We start from the raw sequence: 23838 nt of genomic DNA on the forward strand, positions 1-23838 counted from the left end.
GTGGATAGACATGTCAGAATGGGAATGGAATGTGGAATTAAAATGTGTGGCCACTGGGAGATCCTGCTTTCTCTGGCGGACAGAGCGTAGGTGTTCAGCAAAGCGGTCTCCCAGTCCGCGTCGGGTCTCGCCAATATATAAAAGGCCACATCGGGAGCACCGGACGCAGTATATCACCCCAGCCGACTCACAGGTGAAGTGTTGCCTCACCTGGAAGGACTGTTTGGAGCCCTGAATGGTGGTAAGGGAGGAAGTGTAAGGGCACATGTAGCACTTGTTCCGCTTACACGGATAAGTGCCAGGAGGGAGATCAGTGGGGAGGGATGGGGGGGACGAATGGACAAGGGAGTTGCGTAGGGAGCGATCCCTGTGGAATGCAGGGGGGGGGAGGGAAAGATGTGCTTAGTGGTGGGATCCCGTTGGAGGTGGCGGAAGTTACGGAGAATAATATGTTGGACCCGGAGGCTGGTGGGGTGGTAGGTGAGGACCAGGGGAACCCTATTCCTAGTGGGGTGGCGGGAGGATGGAGTGAGAGCAGATGTACGTGAAATGGGGGAGATGCGTTTAAGAGCAGAGTTGATAGTGGAGGAAGGGAAGCCCCTTTCTTTAAAAAAGGAAGACATCTCCCTCGTCCTAGAATGAAAAGCCTCATCCTGAGAGCAGATGCAGCAGAGATGGAGGAATTGCGAGAAGGGGATGGCGTTTTTGCAAGAGACAGGGTGAGAAGAGGAATAGCCCAGATAGCTGTGAGAGTCAGTAGGCTTATAGTAGACATCAGTGGATAAGCTGTCTCCAGAGACAGAGACAGAAAGATCTAGAAAGGGGAGGGAGGTGTCGGAAATGGACCAGGTAAACTTGAGGGCAGGGTGAAAGTTGGAGGCAAAGTTAATAAAGTCAACGAGCTCTGCATGCGTGCAGGAAGCAGCGCCAATGCAGTCGTCGATGTAGCGAAGGAAAAGTGGGTGACAGATACCAGAATAGGCATGGAACATAGATTGTTCCACAAAGCCAACAAAAAGGCAGGAATAGCTAGGACCCATACGGGTGCCCATAGCTACACCTTTAGTTTGGAGGAAGTGGGAGGAGCCAAAGGAGAAATTATTAAGAGTAAGGCCAAAGGAGAAATTATTAAGTGTAAGAAAACCGAAGTTTTTTTTGCCAACAGCTGACGTCACTCAGGTGTGATGTGGTAGCACTAGCAGAGGCCTCCAGACGTCAGTTGTGGCTCAGTGCTCGTTCTGGTTACACAGGCATTTACTGTTTGCTGATATTTTGTTCACTGTTGACTTTGTGTTAAATTTCACTGTGAAAATGTCAAAAAGAGCTGCAGATACCCCTATGGGTAACAATGAGAAAAAGAGAAGGAACCATCTATCATTATCAATAACGCAGAAAGTGGAGTTATTGCAGAAGCTTGATTGTGGTGTGTCTGTGTGGCGGCTTACTGAAGAAAATAGTGTCGGAACTACCACTGTATAAACAGACAAGTTACTGAAGTTTTACAGTGACAATCTACATTTATTCCAATAAGTCATTTGCCATGTGCTTGATTCAGTTCGTTTGAAGCTGTATATTTTTGTTTTATTAAATGTTTTTGTTGGAAATAAATTTTTTCTTGTCATTATTCTCTAAACAATAGTATAACAACTATTGACATAGCAGTCACATTGTATTAGGTATTATAATTAATCCAGAGATGATTTAAAGTATACGAGAGGATGTGCGTAGGTTTGGTGCGCCGCCGGGTCCTAAAATCCACCGTACTGAGACAGGTTAAATAAGGGACTTGAGCATGCATGTTTTTTGGTATCGGGGCGGGGGAGGGGTCTGAAATCCGAAAAATTCTGAACTCCGAAATGCAATTGGCCCCAAGGATTTCGGATAAGGGATTGTCGACCTGTACAAACTTCTGTCACCGTGTATTGCACACTCGCTTCCCGGGACTTCCATGTACTGATTAAGAAAACTTTCCTGAATACATTTGACAAACTCTAATCCATCTAGTCCTTATGTTTCTTACAACAGTCTGTGATGTCTATACAAAGTTGTTCCTCTAAAACCCTGGGACTGTTGGGTGGTCTGTAATATAGCCCCATTAACGTGGTCATTCTTATTTCTGAGTTCTACACGTTACGCCTCACTTAACAATTTCTCCAGTCTGTCCTGACTGAGTACCTTTGACATTTTTCCTGTCTAGTAACACCAACCCTCCTTTAATCCAATCTGCTCTGTTAAGTCTAAAACAACAGAACCCTGGAATATTGAGCTGTCAGTCCTGCCTCTCCTGCAACCAAGTCTCATTAATGACTACAATATCAAAATTCCAGGTGTTGATCTATGCCCTGAGCTCATCCATTTTTCCTATGCTTCTTGCATTGAAATATATGCAGCCCAGGACACTAGTTGCACCATGGTCAACCTTTTAATTACTGTCTTATCAACATCTGTCTCCAAAACCTCTCCACTAACTGTTCTAGCACTCTGGTTCCATCCCCCTGCAACTCAAATTTAAACCCACCGTGCAGCATTAGCAAACCTTCCCACTAGGGTATTAACCCCCTTCCAGTTCATGTACAAAGTTTCTTCTGTGCAAGTCTCACCTTCCCTGGAATAGAACCCAATGATCCAAAACTCTTATGCCCTCCCTCTTACACCAACTCCTTAGCCACATGTTAATCTGTATAATCTTCCTATTTCTGGCCTCACTAGTACATGACTGGTAGCAATCGAGTCACAACCCTGTTCTGTTCTGTAACTTCCTGAACTCCCGTTACAGAACCTCATCACTCTTCCTCCCTATGTCGTTACTACCTGCATGGAACGACCTTTGGCTGTTCAGCCTTCCACTTAAGAATGCTGATGACTCGATCCGCAATCCCTAGAACCCGGGAGTCAACATCCGGGAATTTTGTTCTTGCCCACAGAACCTCCTTATTGTTCCCCTGACAAATGAATCCCCAGTCACCGCAGCTTACCTCTTCTCCCCTTTCCCTTCAGTTACAGAACCAGACCTGCCAGAGACCCACCAAGAGAATCCAAAGTGATATACCTGTTGTTGAGGGGGATGACCACGAGGGTACTCTGCACTGGGTCTTTAACCCCTTTTCCCTTCCTGACTGTCACCCTGTGTCCTGTATCCTGCACCTTGGGTGTAACTACAGCTCTATATCTCCTATCTATCACCCTCCTGAATGATCAAGTACATCCAGCTCCAACTCCTTAACATAGATTGTTGGAAGTTGTGGCTGGATGCACTTCTTGCAGGTGCACTTGTTAGGGACGCTGGAGGTCTCCCTGCCTTCCCACATCCCCTAGGAGGAGCATTCCACTATCTTGCCTGGCATCTCTACTGTTGTAACTGAGCAAATGTAAATGGGGGGGGGGGAGGGGGGAAACAACACACTACCTGCAGCCTCAAAGAGCTAAAGTCTCAAAATCTCCACTCTGATCACTTCAATGATAGCCATACTGCTTGCCCCGCCTTACTTTAATATGTTCTTGCTAATCCTGAATGCTGATTGGCTGCTGTTCAAAGCGCCAAAAAACTGCCTGGAGTCACTACCTTTAATAGTCGATCAGTGAAGCTAAGTGAATTACGTTCTCTCAAACTTCTGGTGTCTCTGATAGGCTGCTGCTCAAAGATCGGAGTAGTAGAGCATGGAAACAGGCCCTTCAGCCCAACAACTGACTGACCACACATCCTCCAGGCTAGTCCAAATTGCCTGTGGTCGGCCTATAACCCTCCGTGTACCTATCCAAATGCAATATTTATGTTTATATTTTTATTTAGAGAAACAGTGTGGAACGGGCTGCTCCACCTCAACAAGCTGCACTGCCCAGCAACCCACTTACTTAACCCTAGACTAATCAATGGACAACTTAAAATGACTATTTAACCTACTAACTGGTATTGTCTTTGGACTGTGGAAGGAAGCCGGAGTACCTGAAAGAAACCCATGCAGTCAAGGGGAGAATGTACAAACACCTTACTGATGGCGCCAGAATTGAACTCCGTACTTTGGAAGCCCCGAGCTGTTAATAGTGTTTCGCTGACTTCTACACTACTGTGGGACCCACCTGCTTTGACCACATCCCCTGGCAGCTCACTCCAGGTACTCCCTATTTCTATGCAAGAAGTTATCTCTTATTTCCCTTTTAAATCTCTCTTCTCCTGTGTTAGCTTTGGGCTTCCCGACCCTGGGGCAAAGACTTTATCCATGCCCTTCATGATTTTATAAACTCTGAGGTCAATTCTCACTCTCTTACACTCAAGGAATAAAGATCCAGTGTGGCCAGCTTCTCCCTATAACTCTGGGTCTGTAATCTAGGCAGCATCCTCAGAAACCTCTTCTGCACCTTCTCCAATTTGACAATGTCTTTCGTAAAACACAGTGACCACAACTGTACACAGTTCTCCAAACATGGCCTCACTCTGACTTGAACAACTGTAGCACAATATCACTATTTCTAACCTTGATATCCTCCCTGAAGATTTATTCAGACGAAGGACTGTCCCATGATCCTCTCGTATCCCTTTTGCCAATCACCTGTCCAGCTCTTGACTCCATCCCTCCCCCTCCTGTCTTCTCCTATCATTTTGGATCTCCCCCTCCCCCTCCAACTTTCAAATCTCTTACTCACTCACTCTTCAGTTAGTCCTGACGAAGGGTCTCGGCCTGAAACATCGACTGCACCTCTTCCTAGAGATGCTGCCTGGTCTGCTGCGTTCACCAGCAACTTTTATGTGTGTGGCTTGAATTTCCAGCATCTGCAGAATTCCTGTTGTTTGTGTTCTAATGGTATATTTCTGCTTTTGGAAAGCACTCACCATCCAGTCTGTCACTTGGGAGAGTTTAAAGGTTTGAGGATTTTGTATCATAATTAAATGCAAACTTGCTCTCCTTCAAAACTGATGGCTTGTGTAATCCACAACTAGTGAACCCTAGTATAATCCACAATTTAATCAATTGCTGGATTAGGAGCTGGTCAATATTTTTCTGCCAAGAACATACAGCAAGCCAGCCTTTTTGTGGAGTGTTGCAGTTCTTCTGTGTAAGTTACTGTGTGCCTGTGGACGTCACAGACTTAGTTATTGAGAAATATGTGGCTACTGTGGAAAAGCAAACACATGAGGCTTATTTGTTTGGAATTGATTAATCTGCAAAGCCAGGACATAACTGAGGGTGAACCATCTGAATTTCGGCTCCATTGTAAGCAAGACCACATTATGATTACAATGTACTACAATAGACTGGAAAAGTACAATGATCGCTGCTTCACCTGGAATGACTGGGACTCTGGATGTTGGGAAGGGAATAAGTGAAAGCGTAGGCACTACTACTCCTGTGGTTGCACGGGGTAGTGAATAAGATGGAGGGCTAAGTTGGATGGAAGAGGGGGCAATGGAATTGAGGGAGGCAGTCCATTCAAAATGCTGAAAGACAGAAGGGGGATACAAGTCTGGAGGGGTAATCTTGTTGGAGAGGGTGAAATTTATTAAATATGGTTCTTTGATTCCAGAGGTTGGTGGGATGGAAACTGAAGACCAGGAAACTCTCTTCATGCTCTTTCCAGGAGGAAGAGGGGTTGAAAGCAGAGGTGTGGACAATGGGTGCAGTCAAGTGGTCTGTCCACAGTGGTAGAGGTGAAGCCATGGTGTATAGAATGAAGGAAAATAGTGCTGGCAATCATTTGGGCTAATTACTATTAAATCAATCTACTTTCAAAGGTAGTTGTGATAGTGCACGTCATTGATACTACTGTGTACGGTCATATTTATTATTAATGACTTGCAGGTGGAGTTGTCAGGGACACTGGAGGTCTCCCTGCCTAATAATTGATATTAAACACAGGACAGATGCTTAGGACCATGCTGCATCAGACAGCAGTCTTTTTTTTGGCGTGTGTGTCTGCGTGTCCGTGCGTGCGTGTGCAATGTTGGCGGGACAATGTCTTTTTTCATGCCTTTACGAGGTGCAGAGCGAGAGAGAGACTGTGTGGTGCGCCATTCCTCACACAGACATTTTGCAGTATTTTTCCCTTTACTTTACGAGATCGAGTTGCGATCTTGACACTGAACCTGGCACGGATGGAAAGTGTACTCAGGAGCGGCTCAGACTGGATTCGAACCCGGGAACCTTCGTTCCAGAGTCCGGTGCTGATATCATTCCGCCACCAGCCTACCCCAGATAGCAGTCTTGATCCAAACTTGAACCACAGATACCTTTGATATTCAAAGATGAAAGTAAATTTATTATTAAAGTACATATATGTCACCATATACAACGCTGAGATTCATCATCTTGCAGGCATATGCAGTAAATTCAAGAAACACAATAGAATCAATGAAAGACTCCATCAACAGGATGGACAGGCAACCAGTGTTCAAAAGACAACAAGCTGCAAATACAAAACAAAAGAAATAATGCCATGACTCAGAGTGCTCCATCAACTGTGTGTGGGGTCTCCACATTAACCCGAAGCCCATCTGGATCAGCCAGATGCTTGCTGTGGCCACATAAGCAGCCCAGAGTCCGGGTGTGCTGCAGCAAGTAATGAATATCCTCGCGTTTCCACTGTCCACAGGGTAAAGGGAGTATGATAAAAATGATACAGTGCAGTTCCAAAGGCACAAATGTAATGTTATTAGCAGATAATGGTGCCTGTTCACTACCCTAAAGCGCTCATTCTCTCAGCATCAATGCACATGTGTACCATCTACGTTATAGTTGCTCAGCCTGGATACTCTTTAAAAACTTCCACTGCCAAAGAGGCACATTGGAAAACCACCTCCTCCAAGGGGTACACCACCCTGATGTGGAAATATTATTATTTGTCCCTGGGGCTCTCTTTCTGACAGCAGTCAGTATTTCACAGATGTCTTAACGACAGATGGCAAAGGGCAATAATTGCTGAAGTTGCCGGTGAGGCTCAGGTATTGAAAATAACTTAATAAAACATCTCTTTCCAAATGTACTCTATTTATTATATGTGCTCAAAATCACAAATTTTATTCCCTTGCCAATGATGTATTTCTCTGGCAAGAGGCTGAATCTGAACCAGATTGCCTGTACTTTTGTATCATGTTTGATCCTGAGTTGAGTTGTGGACCTCGAGTCCATGCCAAACCGAGAGCACTTGTTTCCAGCTTGGAAACATGCACTGCTCATTGCTTGATGTTTCTGCTCAAGCCCTTTAATGACTTTATCTTTTAAACCCAAGGTCATCCAGCAATCTAGTGCCATTTGTGCATTGTTTTTGTTGATTGTTTCACTTTTTAAGTATAGTTTTGAAAAAGCAATTTGTAATTTGGTTCAAAATTGCGTGAAGAATGATGGGTTCTGCTGTGGCCCTAGCTAGAGACTAAGTGAACAGAATGCAACTGTTCCAAGGTTAAGGACATAATCGTACTAAACATGGGATTGTCTATTAATCTGGATAAGAAAAGAGAAATCCAGAAGGTGAACCTGTGAAGAGAGTAAATGGTAGGTTATATTTCTGTTTTTGTAATGTCCTTCAAAGTATATTTTGTTTATATTATGAATAAAAGCTTGACATTGTTTTTTGCTAAATTGCAGTTAATTGGCTGGAGTCTACAAGTAGAGTTGAGTATTCATCTTTTAAAATTCATTTGTTAAGATACTGTATTCTCTTAGGCAGTCTCTTACGGTTGAGAATGACTTACTGTCACTCCAGTCTTGTGGGTTCTGAGGTGGCTGAAGCTGTTTGTGAGATCCCCAGGTAGGACAGGAGATTCACAATTGGTGTGGGTATTGTTTTGGGAATCATTTTACTGTTCACTTGTTTATGTTGGAGTTTTGTCTACGTCGAAATGCAAGATTGTCACTGCCATCCCACATGCTTCTTTGAGCACTGTGGGCCATGGATTCCCACATGTCAGAAGGTCTGTCATATGAATTTGACTTTTAAGTAGCAAATGAGAGATTTTGAAAATAAATTAACAAGACCAAATTCCCTTGTGCTGCATCTTCGATTAAAGTCTTGTTTTTCTAGACAGTGAGGAACTGAATGGAGTGTGTCGAGAAGCATCTTATTTAATTTATAGCCTCCTCCACAGTTCTTGGATAGCTGTCTTGCAGGCTGCTGAGTTTGGAGTCCCACCATTTAATTAATGTAGATACTAGGACCATCAACGGCCACCTCATTTTTCCCAATTCATGGGACTGCTTTCCCCTACCCTCCCCCCAACCCACCTAGGATATGGTTTTATAGATGATTTAAGTTGGCCCAGATGTTGCTGCTGGTATTGTCATCCTGAGCTGTTGCTATCTGTTCATTAGCTTCGGTGTTAGCAGTTCTTGGAGCCTTTGCAACTTGAATGGGAGGTTGGAGGTATGAAATTAAGGTGCACATTCTCTGGCTAATTGCCATTGTTCACAGAGAAGGAGCGGGGAGGGGTGCCTGGAATAAATATTTACGAACTCCTTGTTGTAGAAATAAATAATTTACTCAGAAGTAGAGCCTCATTAAGGATCCTCATCATCTGGTCCGTGCTCTCTTCTCATTGCTACCATCAGGGAGGAGGTACAAAAGACTCAATGTTTTAGGAACAGCTTCTTCCCTTCTACCATCAGATTTCTAAATGGTTCATGAGCACTACTTCACATGTTGCCCTTTCTTTGATCATATGATAACAGAGCAGAATTAGGCCATTTGGCCCATCGAGTTGTCTCTGCTGTTTCATCATGGCTGATCCATTATCCCTCTCAGCTCCAGTCTCCTGCCTTCTCCCTGTATGCCTTCATGCCCTGACTAATCAAGAATCTATCCACCTCTGTCTTAAATATACTTAAAGACTTGGCCTCACAGCTGCCTGTGGCAAAGAATTCCACTGATTCACCACTCTCTGGCTGAAGAAATTCCTCCTCATATCATCCTAAATGGATGTCCCTCTAATTGCACTAATTTATTTTTTTGCTTCCTATTGTAACTTGTAATTTTTTTATGTACTGCATTGTACTGCTGTTGCAAAACAACAAATTTCATGACATAATCAGTGATAATAAGCCTGAATCTGATTCCATTCTATTCAGTCAGGTATCTCTGGATTATTAAAGTCACGTGTTCGTCCATTTTCCTAGCGCTGCTGCATCTTTTTGACCTGGAACTCTCACTGAGATTTTCTCATGCTGCAGTCTGGCCTATTGGATATTTTCAACGTTCTATCTTATTCCAGATGTCCAACAGCTGTAATGCTGTGGGTAACAAATGTAATTGTGGTATTCAAGGAAGAGGGAGAGAGGAAATGGGTATAGAAGATCCAATACTGACGTAAGTAGTAGTGAAAATGCTGGAGTCTATTATTAGGAAATGGCAACAGCACTCAGAAAATACTAATAGTAGTGTCCAAACTCAGCACTGATTCATGAAAGGGATATATCTAACAAATTGGTTGGAAATATTTTGAATTTAACTTTTGGAATGGGTCGGCGTGAACCAGTTGATGTGCAGAAGAGCTTTCGAAAGTTACCTCACAGACGTTTTTAAAACAGCCAATGGCATTTTGGTTGCTCTGTCTTCACAGTAGCTGAGGAGGTTTCAGGATTAATTAAGTTAAGTTGTTAAAAGGCAAAAACTTGTATTGATGAGTACAAGATGGGACTGTGACTAGGGAAATTAGTTAATTTCAACAACTGAGAAGATGAGAAATTTGAGGCGTGGGTTTGAAAGTTGCACCGGGTATTGTTATAAGAATAATGCACAAACAAGCAGCTATTTAAAAGGCTTTTCCTTTTAAACTAATTTTTTTTACATGTGCTGTGAAAACTGATATTACAGTGGCCAGAGCTAGTGTTAATAAATCATACAGGGCATGTGCAACACACATAAAATGCTGGAGGAACTCAGCAGGCTAGGCAGCATTTATGGAAAAGAGTAAACAGTCCACATTTTGGGCCAAGACCCTTTGGGGAGTCCTGAAGAAGAATCTCGGCCCAAAATGTCAACACTTTACTCTTTTCCACAGATGCTGCCTGGCCTGCTGATTTCCTCCAGCACTTTGTGTGTTGCTTTGGATTTCAAACGTCTGCAGATTTTTTCGTGTTTGTGATACAGGACCCGTCGTTTGGTGATTAAGACATTGGGTACGTTTTTGGTAAAAGTTTACCTGTCAAATGACTTCTAATATATAGCATGGATTGAGGAAATGTTGACAGATAAACTATAAAATGCATTATTTTCAGTCTGGGTGGTTGTGAATAATGGAGTCCTTCAGGGATCTGATAGGAACTGTGTCCCTAACTGTGACGTATGATCTCAACTACGTGGTTTGGGGGTGGGGGGGTCATATATAACATCCAAATTTGGCACTGGTGCAAACCAAAGTGGTGTGAGGGGCATGTATGGGGCATTAGTATGAGGAAAAGCTGAAGTCAGGTGTATTTGTATTACAGTGGAGTAAAGGGAATTACGGAGGAATGAGAGAGGATTTGGCCAGAATTGATTGAAAGAGAGCACTGGCAGGGATGAAAGCAGAGCAGCAATGGCTGGAATTTTTCGAAGTAATTTGGAAGGCACAGGGATATGTACATCCCAAAGAGGAAAAAGTATTCAATAGACAATCTTCTAAAGGCAAGATGACACAACTATAGCTTATAAGAGAAGTCAAGGCCAATATCAAAGCCAAAGAGAGGGCATACAATACAACAAAATATAGTGGAAAGTTAGAGGATTGGGAAGCTTTTAAAAATCAACAGAAGGTAACTAAAAAAAGTCATAGAGAAGAAAAAGATGGACTATGAAGGTAAGTTAGTCAGTAATATTAAAGAGGATATCAGTAGTTTCTTCAGATACATAAAGTGTAAAAGAGATGTGAGAGTAGATATCGGACCGCTGGAAACTGATGCTTGAGAGGTGGTAATGGGTGGGGCTCAAGGAAATGGCGGAAGAACTGAAGTATTTTGCGTAGATCTTCACTGTGCAGGACACTAGCAGCATGGTGGAAGTTCCAGGTGTCAGAAGTGTGTGAAATTACCATTACTAGAGAGAAGGTTCTTCGGAAACTGAAAGGTCTGAAGATAGATAAGTCACCTGGACCAGATGGTCTACACCCCAGGGTTCTGAAAGAGGTGGCTGAAGAGATTGTGGAGGCATTAGTAATGATCTTTCAAGAACCACTAGGTTCTGAAATACTGGAAAATTGCACATGTCACCCCAATCTTCAAAAAAGGAGAGAGGCAGAAGAAAGAAAATTATAGGCCAGTTAGTCTGACTTCAGTGGTTGGGAAGAGGTTGGAGTCGATTGTTAAGGATGTGGGTTTTGGGGTACTTGGAGGGACATGATAAACTAAGCTATAATCAGCATGGTTTCCTCAAGGGAAAATCATGCCTGACAAATCTGTTGGAAAATTCTTTGAAGATAGACAAAGGAAAATCAGTTGATGTTGTAAGCTTGGATTTTCAGAAGTCCTTTGACAAGGTGCCACACATGAAGCTGATTAACAAGCTATGAGCCCGTGGTACTACAGGAAAGATTCTAGCAAGGATAAAGCAGTGACTGATTAACAGGAGGCAAAGAGCGGGAATAAGGGGAGCCTTTTCTGGTTCGTTGCTGACTAGTGGTGTTCCACAGGATCTGTGTTGGGACCAATTCTTTTGTTATATATCAATGATTTGCATGATGAAATTGATGGTTTTGTTGTAAAATTTGCCAAAGAATTGAAGATGCGTCGAGGTGCAAGTAGATTTGAGGAAATAGGCTACAGAAGGATGGACAGATTAGGAGAATGGGCAAAGAAGTGGAAGATGGAATACAGTGCTCAGAAGTGTAGTCATGCAGTTTAGTAGAAGACATGAAAGAGCTGACTGTTTTCTAAATGGAGAGAAAATACAAAAAACTGAGGAGCAAAGAGATTTGGGAGTGCTTGTGCGGGATTCCCTGAAGGTTGATTTGCAGGTTGAACCTGTGGTGAGGAAAGCAAATGTGATGTTAGCATTAATTTCAAGAGGACTAGAATCTAAATCTGCAACAGGAAAACATACATGCTATGATCCTGACATAATGGACCCACTACCACTATGGATCTATTTTTGGTGGACGGGGGATCAGGAAAAGCTGTGATAAAACCACTCTTTCTCGCTGCATGTCTGCGCTTTGCTTTTAGGTACCTTTCTTCTGGATAATCATCGAACACTCTAGCACAGAAACTGACCCTTTGGCACATCTAGTCCGTGCCAGGCTATCTATCTGCCTAGTCCCATTCACCTGTACCATGTCCTTCCTCTCCATACCCCTCCTGTCCATGTATCTATCCAAACTCCTCAAATGTTGAAATCAAGTCTGTATCCATCACTTCCACTGGCAAATCATTCCACATTCTCGCCACCCTCTGAGTGAAGAAGTTTCTCATGTTCTCCTTAAACATTTCACCTTTCACTCTTAACTGCAGTGGAAAATGCCTGCTTGCATTTACCCCATCCATACCCATCGTAATTTTGTTTACCTCTGTCAAATCTCCCCTTAATTGTCCTTAGAAGAATGGACTTCATTGAAACTTACCGAATATGGAAAGGCCTGGATAGTGGGTGTAGAGAGGATGCTTTCTATAGTTGGGGACTCTAGGACCAGAGAGTAAAGCCTCAGAATAGAGAGACTTCCAGTTGGAACAGAATTGAGGAGGAGTTTCTTTAGCCAGAGGGTATTGAATCTGTGGAATTCATTGCCATAAATGGTGTGAAGACCAAGTCATTGAGTATATTTAAAGTGGAGGCTGATAGGTTCCTGATTAGTCAGGGTGTCAAAGGTTACAGGGAGAAGGCAAGAGAATGGGTTTGAGATAATACATCAGCCATGATGGAATGGTGGAGCAAACTCAATGGGCTGAGTGGAATAATTCTGCTCCTATATTTTATGGTCTTATTCTCCTATGCTCTAGGGAATAAAGACCTAATCTATTCATCTCCCCATTCCACTTTCAAATCTCTTACTATCTCTTCTTTCAGTTAGTCCTGATGAAGAGTCTCGGCCTGAAACGTTGACTGTGTCCCACCAGTATCTTGTGTGTGTTGCTATTCAACCTTGCCCACTAACTCTTTTAATCTTACTGACATCTTTCCTTTAGGTAGGTGACCAAAACTATACGCAGTACTCCAAATTTGGCCTCTCAAATGTCTTACGCAATTTCAACATAATATCCCAATCCTGTACTCAGTATTTTGATTAATGAAGGCCAATATGCTAAAAGCTTTCCTTATGACCCTATCTACCTGTGATACCACTTTCAAGGAATTACGGATCTTTATTCCCAGATCACTCTGTTCTACTGCACTCCTCAGTGCCCTGCCATTCACTGTGTAAGACCTACCCTAGTTTATCCTCCCAAAGTGCAATACCTCCCAATTGTCTGCATTAAATTCCACCTGCCATTTTTGTTCAACAGAAAACTGATCACTTGTTTCTAGCCCATTGTTGATTTACAGTATTCAGACAGAATAACCAGTAGAACTTCTATCCACAGTGCTGAAGTGTTTAGAGAGGTTGGTGATGAAACATATCAACTCCTGCCTGAGAGGTGACTTAAATCTGTTCCAATTTGCCTACTGGAGCATTTGCCCACAGCAGATGCCATCTCATTGCCTCTTCACTCAATCCTGGAATACCTGGACACCAAAGATGCATATATCAGGATGCTCCTTATTGATTACATCTCAGCATTCAATACCTCCTTGTTCAATTGGATCCTCAATTTCCTCACTTGTAGACCCCCGTCAGTATGGATTGGCAACAATATCTCTCCCACAATCTCAATCAGCACAGGTGCACCACAGGGCTGTGTGCTTAGCCCCCTGTTCTACTTGCTTTAGACCTATAACTGTGTGGCTAAGCACAGCTCCTATGCCATATTCAAGTTTGCTGACGACACCACTGTTGTGGGCATATAAAATGTGATGAATCAGCATACAGGAGGGAGATTGAAAATCTGGCTCAGTGGTGTCATAACAGCATCCTCTCACTCAATGTCAACAAGACCAAGGAACTGATTATAGACTTCAGGAGAGGTCCATGAGCCAGTCCTCATCGGCAGATCAGAGGTGGGGAGGGTTAGCAACTTTAAATTCCTGGGCATTACTATTTCAGAGGACCTGACCTGAAGTGCAGTTGTGAAGAAAGCATGGCAGTGCCTCTACTTCCTTGGGGGTCTGCAGATATTTGGTATGACACCTAAAATGTTGACAATCTTCTATTGATGTGTAGTGGAGAGTGTACTGGCAGACTACATCATAGCCTGGTTGGAAACACTAATACCTTTGAATGAAAAATCCTACGAAAGGTAGTTGATTCGGCCCAGTGCATCGTGGGGGAAGCCCTCACAACCATTGAGCACATCTACATGAAACACTGTTGTAGGAAGGCAGTGCCATCATCAGAGATCCCACCACCCAGGTCATGCTCTCTTCTCATTGCTACCATCAGGTAGAAGGTACAAGTGCCTCAGGAATAGGAGCAGTTGCTACCTCTCAACCATCAGACTCTTGAATAAAAAGAGAACAACTGCACTTACTTGCCCCATCGTTGAAATGTTCCTACAACCAATTATCTCACTTTTAAGAGCGCTTTCTTTCATCATCTCATGCTCTTGTTGTTTATTGCTATTTATAGATGGAGTTTAATACAGACAAGTGTGAGGTATTGCACTTTGGAAGGACAATCCAAGGTAGAACATACAGGGTAAATGGTAGGGCACTGAGGAGTGCAGTAGAACAGAGGGATCTGGGAATACAGATACAAAATTCCCTAAAAGTGGCATCACAGGTGGATAGGGTCGTAAAGAGAGCTTTTGATACATTGGCCTTTATAAATCAAAGTATTGAGTATAAGAGTTGGAGTGTTATGGTGAGGTTGTATAAGGCATTGGTGAGGCTGAATTTGGAGTATTGTGTGCAGTTTTGGTCACCAAATTACAGGAAGGATACTAATAAGGTTGAAAGAATGCAGAGAAGGTTTACAAGGATATTGCCGGGACTTGAGAAACTGAGTTACAGAGAAAGGTTGAATAGGTTAGGACTTTATTCCCTGGAGCGTAGAAAACTGCGAGGAGATTTGATAGAGGTATATAAAATTATGATGGGTGTAGATAGAGTGAATGCAAGCAGGCTTTTTCCACTGAGGCTAGGAGAGGAAAAAAAACCAGAAGACATGGATTAAGGGTGAAGGGGGAAAAGTTTAAAGGGAATATGGGGGATGCTTCTTCACACAGAGAGTGGTGGGAGTGTGGAATGAGCTGCCAGATAAAGTGGTAAGTGTGGGCTCACTTTTGACATTTAAGAAAAACTTGAACAGGTGCATGAATGAGGGGTGTTTGGAGGGATATGGTCCAGGTGCAGGTCAGTGGGACTAGGCAGAAAAATGGTTCGGCACAGCCAAGAAGGGCCAAAAGGCCTAATGTTCTATGGTTCTATTTATATTTGCATTTGCAGTTTGTTGTCTTCTGCATTTTGATCTTTCATTGATTCTATTATAGTTGCTATGCTATAGATTTGCTGCGTATGCCCACAAGAAAATGAATCTCAATGTTGTATATGGTGACATATACAGTGGCATGCAAAAGTTTGGGTACCCCTGGTCAAAATTTCTGTTACTGTGAATAGCTAAGCGAGTAAAAGATGACCTGATTTCCAAAAGGCATAAAGTTAAAGATGACACATTTCTTTAATATTTTAAGCAAGATTACTTTTTTTATTTCCATCTTTTACAGTTTCAAAATAACAAAAAAGGAAAAGGGCCCGAAGCAAAAGTTTGGGCACCCTGCATTAGGGGGTGGTACTTAGTAACACCCCCTTTGGCAAGTATCACAGCTTGTAAACACTTTCTGTAGCCAGCTAAGAGTCTTTCAATTTTTGTTTGGGGGATTTTCGCCCATTCTTCCTTGCAAAAGGCTTCTAGTTCTGTGAGATTCTTGGGCCATCTTGCATGCATTGCTCTTCTGAGGTCTATCCACAGATTCTTGATGATGTTTAGGTCGGAGTACTGTGAGGGCTATGGCAAAACCTTCAGCTTGCACCTCTTGAGTAGTCCATTGTGGATTTTGAGGCGTGTTTAGGATCATTATCCTGTTGTAGAAGCCATTCTCTTTTCATCTTCAGCTTTTTTACAGATGGTGCGATATTTGCTTCCAGAATTTGCTGGTATTTAATTGAATTCATCCTTCCTTCTACCAGTGAAATGTTCCCCGTGCCACTGGCTGCAACACAAGCCCAAAACATGATCGATCCACCCCTGTGCTTAACAGTTGGAGAGGTGTTCTTTTCATGAAATTCTGCACCCTTTTTTCTCCAAACATACCTTTGCTCATTGGGGGCCAAAAAGTTCTATTTTAACTTCATCAGTCCCCAGGACTTGTTTCCAAAATGCATCAGGCTTGTTTAGATGTTCCTTTGCAAACTTCTGGCACTGAATTTTGTGGTGAGGACGCAGGAAAGGTTTTCTTCTGATGACTCTTCCATGAAGGTCATATTTGTGCATGTGTAGCTGCACAGTAGAACAGTGCACCACCACTCCAGAGTCTGCTAAATCTTTCTGAATGCAAACACGAGGAATCTTGCAGATGCTGGAAATTCAAGCAACTACTAGTCCTGACAAAGGGTGTTGGCCCGAAACGTCGACTGTACCTCTTCCTAGAGATGCTGCCTGGCCTGCTGCGTTCACCAGCAACTTTGATGTGTGTTGCTTAAATCTTCCTGAAGGTCTTTTGCAGTCAAACGGGGGTTTTGATTTGCCTTTCTAGCAATCCTATGAGCAGATCTCTCGGAAAGTTTTTTTGTCTTCCAGACTGCAACTTGACCTCCACCATTTCTGTTAACTGCCATTTCTTAATTAAATTACGAACGAGGAAACGGCTACCAGAAATTGCTTTGCTATCGTATAGCCTTCTCCTGCTTTGTGGGCATCATTTATTTTAATTTTCGGAGTGCTAGGCAGCTGCTTAGAGGAACCCATGGCTGCTGATTGTTGGGACAAGGTTTGAGGAGTGGGTATTTATAAAGCTTTGAAATTTGCATCACCTGGCCTTTCCTAATGATGACTGTGAACAAGCCATAGCCCTAACAAGCTAATTAAGGTCTGAGACCTTGGTAGAAGTTATCTGAGATCTCAAATCCCTTGGCGTGCCAAACTTTTGCTTGATGATCCTTTCCTTTTTTTCACTCTAAGATTGTACAAATCAAAAATAATACATTTACCTTGCTTAAAATATTGAAAAGAATGCTTCGGGGGACTTCCGGGTCATCAAAGGAATGGCGGCGTAAGGAAAAGGTCTCTCGGCCAAAAAGAAGGTAAACTGCCCCAAAATCGAATTTAGACGAATACTTAATATTGTATAACTATATTAATAAAAGGGGCAAGGATGTTGTCTAAGAACAAGATTAAAAAGTCCGCTCCGAAGGCTGATAAACACAAAGAGACGCAGCAAGGCGACGGGCCTAGCTCCCCCACGGCAAGCCAGGCGGAGATAATGAGGAGGAATCGGTGACTCTGTCTTTGATTCTCGGAGAGATTCGCGAGTTCCGACAAGATAACAACAAACAGCTGGAGGATATTAAAGGAGAAATAGTAAAAACTAACTCGAGGATAGATGAAGTGTTCCCCTATACAGGTGCACATTCCTTTATCCGAAATTCTGAAATCCAGAAAGCTCCGAAAACCGAACAACAGGAATTCTGCAGATGCTGGAAATTCAAGCAACACACACAAAAGTTGCTGGTGAACGCATCAGGCCAGGCAGCATCTCTAGGAAGAGGTGCAATCGACGTTTCAGGCCGAGACCCTTTGTCAGGACTAACTGAAGGAAGAGTGAGTAAGGAATTTGGAAGTTGGAGGGGGAGACCCAAAATGATAGGAGAAGACAGGAGGGGGAGGGATGGAGCCAAGAGCTGGACAGGTGATAGGCAAAAGGAGATACGAGAGGATCGTGAGACAGGAGGTCCGGGAAGAAAGACGGGGGGGGGGGAACCCAGAGGATGGGCAAGGGGTATATTCAGAGGGACAGAGGGAGAAAAAGGAGAGTGAGAGAATGAATGTGTGTATAAAAATAAGTAACAGATGGGGTACGAGGGGGAGGTGGGGCATTAGCGGAAGTTAGAGAAGTCGATGTTCAAATGTTGTACGTTCAAAAATGTCGGGTGTGGTTATATGTCTTGGTTTACTGTTGAGAAGGGATTGCCTACTGTTTGGTTAGAAAAGAAGAGTGTTTTTTTTAGAGAAAAACGCAAATTGAATTGGTAAAAATAATTTCCTATAATGTTAATGGGGTTTTGAATCCAATTAAAAGAAATAAGATTATGTCTAAATTGAAAAAAGGGAGGGCACAAATAGCTTTCCTCCAGGAAACACATATGAGCCAATCTGAACATGGAAAATTAAAAAGAATGGGCTTTAAGCATGTATTTATTCATCATATAAATTGAACCACAAAAGAGGAGTAGCTACTTTAATATCAAGTACTCTTAATTATGAATTTATTTCAGAGACTAAAGACAAAGATGGAAGATTTGTAAAAATTACAGGAAGAATAGAAGGTACAGAAATAACATTGCTGAATGTTTACGCTCCTCCAGGTTGTGAATGGTCATTTTATAGACACAGTTTTGACCTAATGGTCAGTTCTCAAGGGGTAGTAATTTGTGGAGGGGATTTTAATATTAGATTAAATCCTATATTAGATTCTTCAAGAATAGTTACTCAGAATAAACCTCTGACTCGGAAAATGAATTTATTGATGGAGGAGTTGGGAATTATAGATGTGTGGAGGGAATTACACCCCACTAGTAAAGATTATACACATTACTCTTTCCCTCATTCAGCCTATTCAAGGATAGACTATTTCTTTATCTTTAATACAGATAAACTCAGGATAAAAAACTGTAATATTGCAACAATTGATCTGTCGGACCATAGCCCAGTCTTTGTGTCTCTGATCCTGGAAAGGAACACTATGGAGGCTAAACTCACATATACTCAATAACCCAAAAGTAATGGAGAGATTAAGGGGAGAAATCAAAGAATACCTAGACCTTAATGACACGGGAGAAACATCACCAGTGATCTTATGGGATACATTGAAAACGGTACTGAGTGGGAAAATTATTTCCATTACCACTCACATGAAAAAAATCAATGCACAAAAATTAGCAGACCTTCAAGGAAAATTAAAACAACTTCAAGTTGTAGATAGCAACAAAAGTAATTCAAATTTAAAACAGGAAATTAGGAAATTGCAAAGTGAAATTGACGATATTTATAGGTTGGAAACTCAAAGAAATTTTCTTTACCTGAGACAAAAGAATTATGAAGTAGGAGGTAAATCAGCTAGATTATTAGCATATAAATTACGAAAACAACAAGCAGACAATACAATTCATAAAATAAAGAATCCAAAGACAAAGCTTGTGGAGAGTACAATAGGGAAAATTCAAGAGAGTTTTGAAACATATTATCGAGAGCTGTACTCCCAACCCCGGGCCTCCAATGAGCCCTATATAGACAGTTTATTGAATTCTTTAGATCTACATGAACTTACAAATTTACAAAATGGAAGTCTATTAGAACCAGTAACTGCCAAAGACCGGAATTTGGCCATCTCTAGGTTAAAGGCTGGAAAGTCCTCGGGTTCAGATGGATTTACCTCAGAGTGGTACAAATCCCTGAAGTCACAGTTAGCCCCATTACTACTTAACACCTTTAATTGGATCTTACAGAGAAGAGAAACTCCACCTTCCTGGAGAGAAGCGATTATTTCAGTTATTCCTAAAGAGGGTAAAGATAAACTAGAATGTGGCAATTATCGGCCAATTAGTGTTCTTAATTTAGATTAACAAACTATTTATATCTATATTAGCGCGCAGATTGGAAAAACTCTTACCTGGCCTAATCCACTTAGACCAGACTGGATTTATTCAACAAAGACAAACACAGGACAACATAAGGAGAACTCTACACATATTAGAACAGGTTAATAAGAACGAGACAGAGACAATGGTAGTAGGATTAGACGCTGAGAAAACTTTTGATTCGGTTAGTTGGGAATTCCTATACAGAGTGTTAGGAAGATTCGGCTTTCAAGAAAAGTTTATTAAGGTAATTCAGACTCTATATGACAGCCCTCTCTGACTCCTTTATTTTAGAGAGAGGCACTAGACAGGGATGCCCAATTTCTCCTCTCCTTTTCGCACTATATATTGAACCGCTTGCCCAACTAATAAGACAGAGCGAAATCATAAGAGGTATCAAGGTGGCAGGGATTGAACAGAAAGCGGCGTTATTCGCAGATGATGTTTTAGTCTATCTGAGTGAAGTAGAAAAATCATTTATAGGATTGTTTACACTGTTGGATGACTTTGGGAAAATATCAGGTTATAAAATAAATGTAAAGAAAACGCAGGTTATGTCCCTAAATTATACACCATCCAAAAAATTGCAGGAAACATATGATCTTAAGTGGGAAGCTAAACCATCAAAATATTTAGGAATAACCCTGCTGAAGGATCTTTCAACGCTGTCACAGGTAAATTATGGGCCATTAATCTCAGAGATAATAGCAGATATGCATAGATGGAATCTTATCCCCTTTTTAAGTTTAAATTCAAGGATAAATACTATAAAAATGAATATTCTTCCTTGGTTACTGTATCTTTTCCATACTTTACCTGTGGAGGTGGATGATAATCAATTCAGGGAATGGGACAAATGGATTTCCCGCTTCATTTGGCAAGGAAAGAAACCTAGAATTCGATATAACACCTTACAGTTAGGGAAGGAAGGAGGAGGTATGGTTCTTCCTTGCCTGAGAAATTATTTTTATGCCTCACAGATAACCCCTCTGTTATATTGGTGTAATAGGGAATATAAGGCTAGATGGAAGGAAATAGAATTTGGATTGGTTGACAGTTTTCCTCTACAGGCCTTAATAGCTGACAGAGGATTGGTGGCCCAAATGGAAAAATTTAAAAACAGTTGGATAAATCTTACATTAAAAGTATGGCAGGATGTGGTTAATTCATGTGGAATTAATAATATGTTAAAACTCTTCAGATGGTGTGCATATGATACCGAATTCCTTCCCAACAGAGGAGATAAAAGATTTGAATTATGGATAAAGAAAGGTCTTACAACCTACCTCTCATTTATACATAAAAGAGTATTACAAAGTTTCCAAATCCTGCAGGACAAACATGGCCTAGAACACAATGACTTTTTTTAGGTACCTTCAAGTACGAAATTATGTTAACCAGAGTTGTAGATATACAGACCTATCAACAGTAGAATTAGAATTTTTCAGGATTCTTAACTCGGCTTGCGGTTCAATACCTAGTAAATCAGTTTCTCGATTATATAATGCACTCTCCCATGCTAAAAATGTAAACACATTGTATATTAAAGAGAAGTGGGAGAAAGAAGCAGGGTTGGTACTTTCAGAGGAGGCTTGGGGGAAAATATGCAGCTTTCAGTGGTCTTCGATTAAATCTTTGACTTGGAGAGAACATTGTTGGAAAAATATTATGATACTTCAAGACCCCATATCAGGAAAAATATAAAGATACAAACGTGACGTGTTGGAGAAGGTGCGGCTCCAAGGAGGCAAATCATTTTCATATTTTCTGGGGTTGTCCTAAATTAAGTCTATATTGGGAAGGTATTCGTAGAACATTAGTTGAGGCACTTAGGACCCAGATACCTCTGAACTTTGAGACGCTTTATTTGGGGCATGTATTGTTTCTTGAACAGAAGGAAGATATAAAGTTGCTGCAGGCCCTTTTAGCGGCAAGTAAGAAATCAATCACTAGAAAGTGGCTAAATCCAATACCACCTACATTAGAAGATTGGCACGAAATTATCTTGGAAATATTTAAAATGGAAAAGTTGACTTACTCCCTGAGAATTCAAAAAGAAAAATTTTATCAAATCTGGAATAAATGGATTGAATATATAACCCCAATGCGAGCAGACTTTAGATGACTGTCCTAATAATTTATACTGCTCTTCTCATCAACATAGTAATATTGCTAACGTAAGCACCCTTAGTTTAAATGTTTACTGTTTTTGTTTTTTTTTTGGAAAATAGAGAATTAATACAAGTAAAGGAAAAGATTTGGGAAAGGGATAAAAAATGATAAAATTAAGTAAATAAGTACATAGGGATTGGATAATTATGTCTGGGGGCAGGAGCAAGCATGAACAAGTTAGGTTATAAACACCTACAATGGTTGTTACATAGGCTTACATACAACATTTTGGACCAGAAGAAATGATCCAGAAGGGATATATGGAAACTATTATTACTATTTTTCTTAACAATTAATACCATTACTTAGCCTAATAGATTAGAATTTCCACGTACATAATTATCTATTTAAGTGTCTAATTTCTTTTGATATCATCTCAATGTGTACTTAAGAATGTATAAATAATTATAGTTTTATACATATAAAAAAATGGAAACGGTTATACATGTGAAAAAAGTACATGATACTTGTGAATTCCTTATCCAAATAAAAATAAAATTTAAAAAAAGAAAAGAATGCTTCATCTTTAACTTTGACTTTTGGAGATCAGTTCATCTTCTATTCACTCAACTATTCACAGTAACAGAAATTTTGACCAGGGGTGCCCAAACTTTTGCATGCCACTGTATGTACTTTGATAATGAAACTTACTTTGAATTTTGAACTTTGAGTTCTAAGTCACTGTTGATCCTTAATTAAGGAGCCCAAAGTGTGCCATGCACTAAACGTCCAAACAGCACAGTCCTGTCGTACAGCATAAGCCCTTTTCATAATCTCCATCCTTAAACAATCAAGAGCCATAATGACACCCTGGGAAATTGTGTATGGACATAGGCAGATGTTCACCACTACTAAAACATTATTAAACTTGTGGCTGCTACCCTCCCGTGTGCTTTAAAGGCATTGCATTACCAGTGTTATCCTGCTAACCCTCCCAAATTCACTGGGAGAGTAGTGTTGATTCCTTTTCCCAGAAAGGAATGGTAGCGTAGACGTTACCCCAACACTATTAAAGCTCAGATGTTCCAGAGTCAGAGTTCAGTTCCAGTACCATCTGTAAGGAGTTTATACGTTCTCCCTGTGAACCGTGTGGGTTTCCTCCCAGAGTCAAAGGTGTGCTGGTCAGACGGTTAATTGGTCATTGTAAATTGCCCTGTGATTAGGTGAGGGGTAAATAGGTGGGTTGCTGGGTGGTGTGGCTCGTTGGGCTGGAAGGGCTTGCTTTGTGCTATATCTGAAGGAGATAGAGAACGAGGGATCTAACTGAGGCTGATCTCATTTAACTAGTTCTGGTCAGTGGGCCACTTTGTAAAGTTTCATATACAAATCTGTAAACATGAAAGCACCAGGGCAAGGAAATAGAGAAAATGCTTTAATGCTTTTCAAAGCCATAAAAAAAAAATGTAATGCGTTAAGTACTTGGGAAAACACTGAACACATCAAGCCTCTATGATGGGAGCACTGAGCCAGGAGCACGAGGCAGAACATCTGTGGATTCCACATAAATTCAGTCCATTCAGAAGACTGGAAATAAATCATCCTTTAGGTTATTGATTTAATGTAGATATTTCAGTTTGTTTTGGATCTATTATTACAGATTCAAAAGGGCCTAGACATTTCCAATGGTGGCAGGGTCTCAGACCAGAGAGTACAGCCTCTGAATGGAAGGACGTCTCTCTGCAACAGAGATGAGAAATTTATTAGCTGGAGAGTGTGAATCTTTGGAATTCATTGCCAAAGACTGCTGCGGAGGCCAAATCATTAGGTATATTTCTCAACATGACCTAAGTCATTAGGTTGACAGCTCTACGAAGAGATATTTCT

General features: G+C 41.4%; 1 protein-coding gene across 8 annotated transcripts in view; it reads left to right on the forward strand.

Moving 5' to 3' along the window:
* pde8a (phosphodiesterase 8A) overlaps window positions 1-23838 on the forward strand; it is a 145964-nt gene that overhangs the window by 19041 nt on the left and 103085 nt on the right. The gene's annotated exons all lie outside the window — the stretch shown is intronic.

The sequence above is a fragment of the Mobula hypostoma genome, chromosome 13, assembly GCF_963921235.1.
Source record: "Mobula hypostoma chromosome 13, sMobHyp1.1, whole genome shotgun sequence".
NCBI classification, from domain to species: Eukaryota; Metazoa; Chordata; class Chondrichthyes; order Myliobatiformes; family Myliobatidae; genus Mobula; species Mobula hypostoma.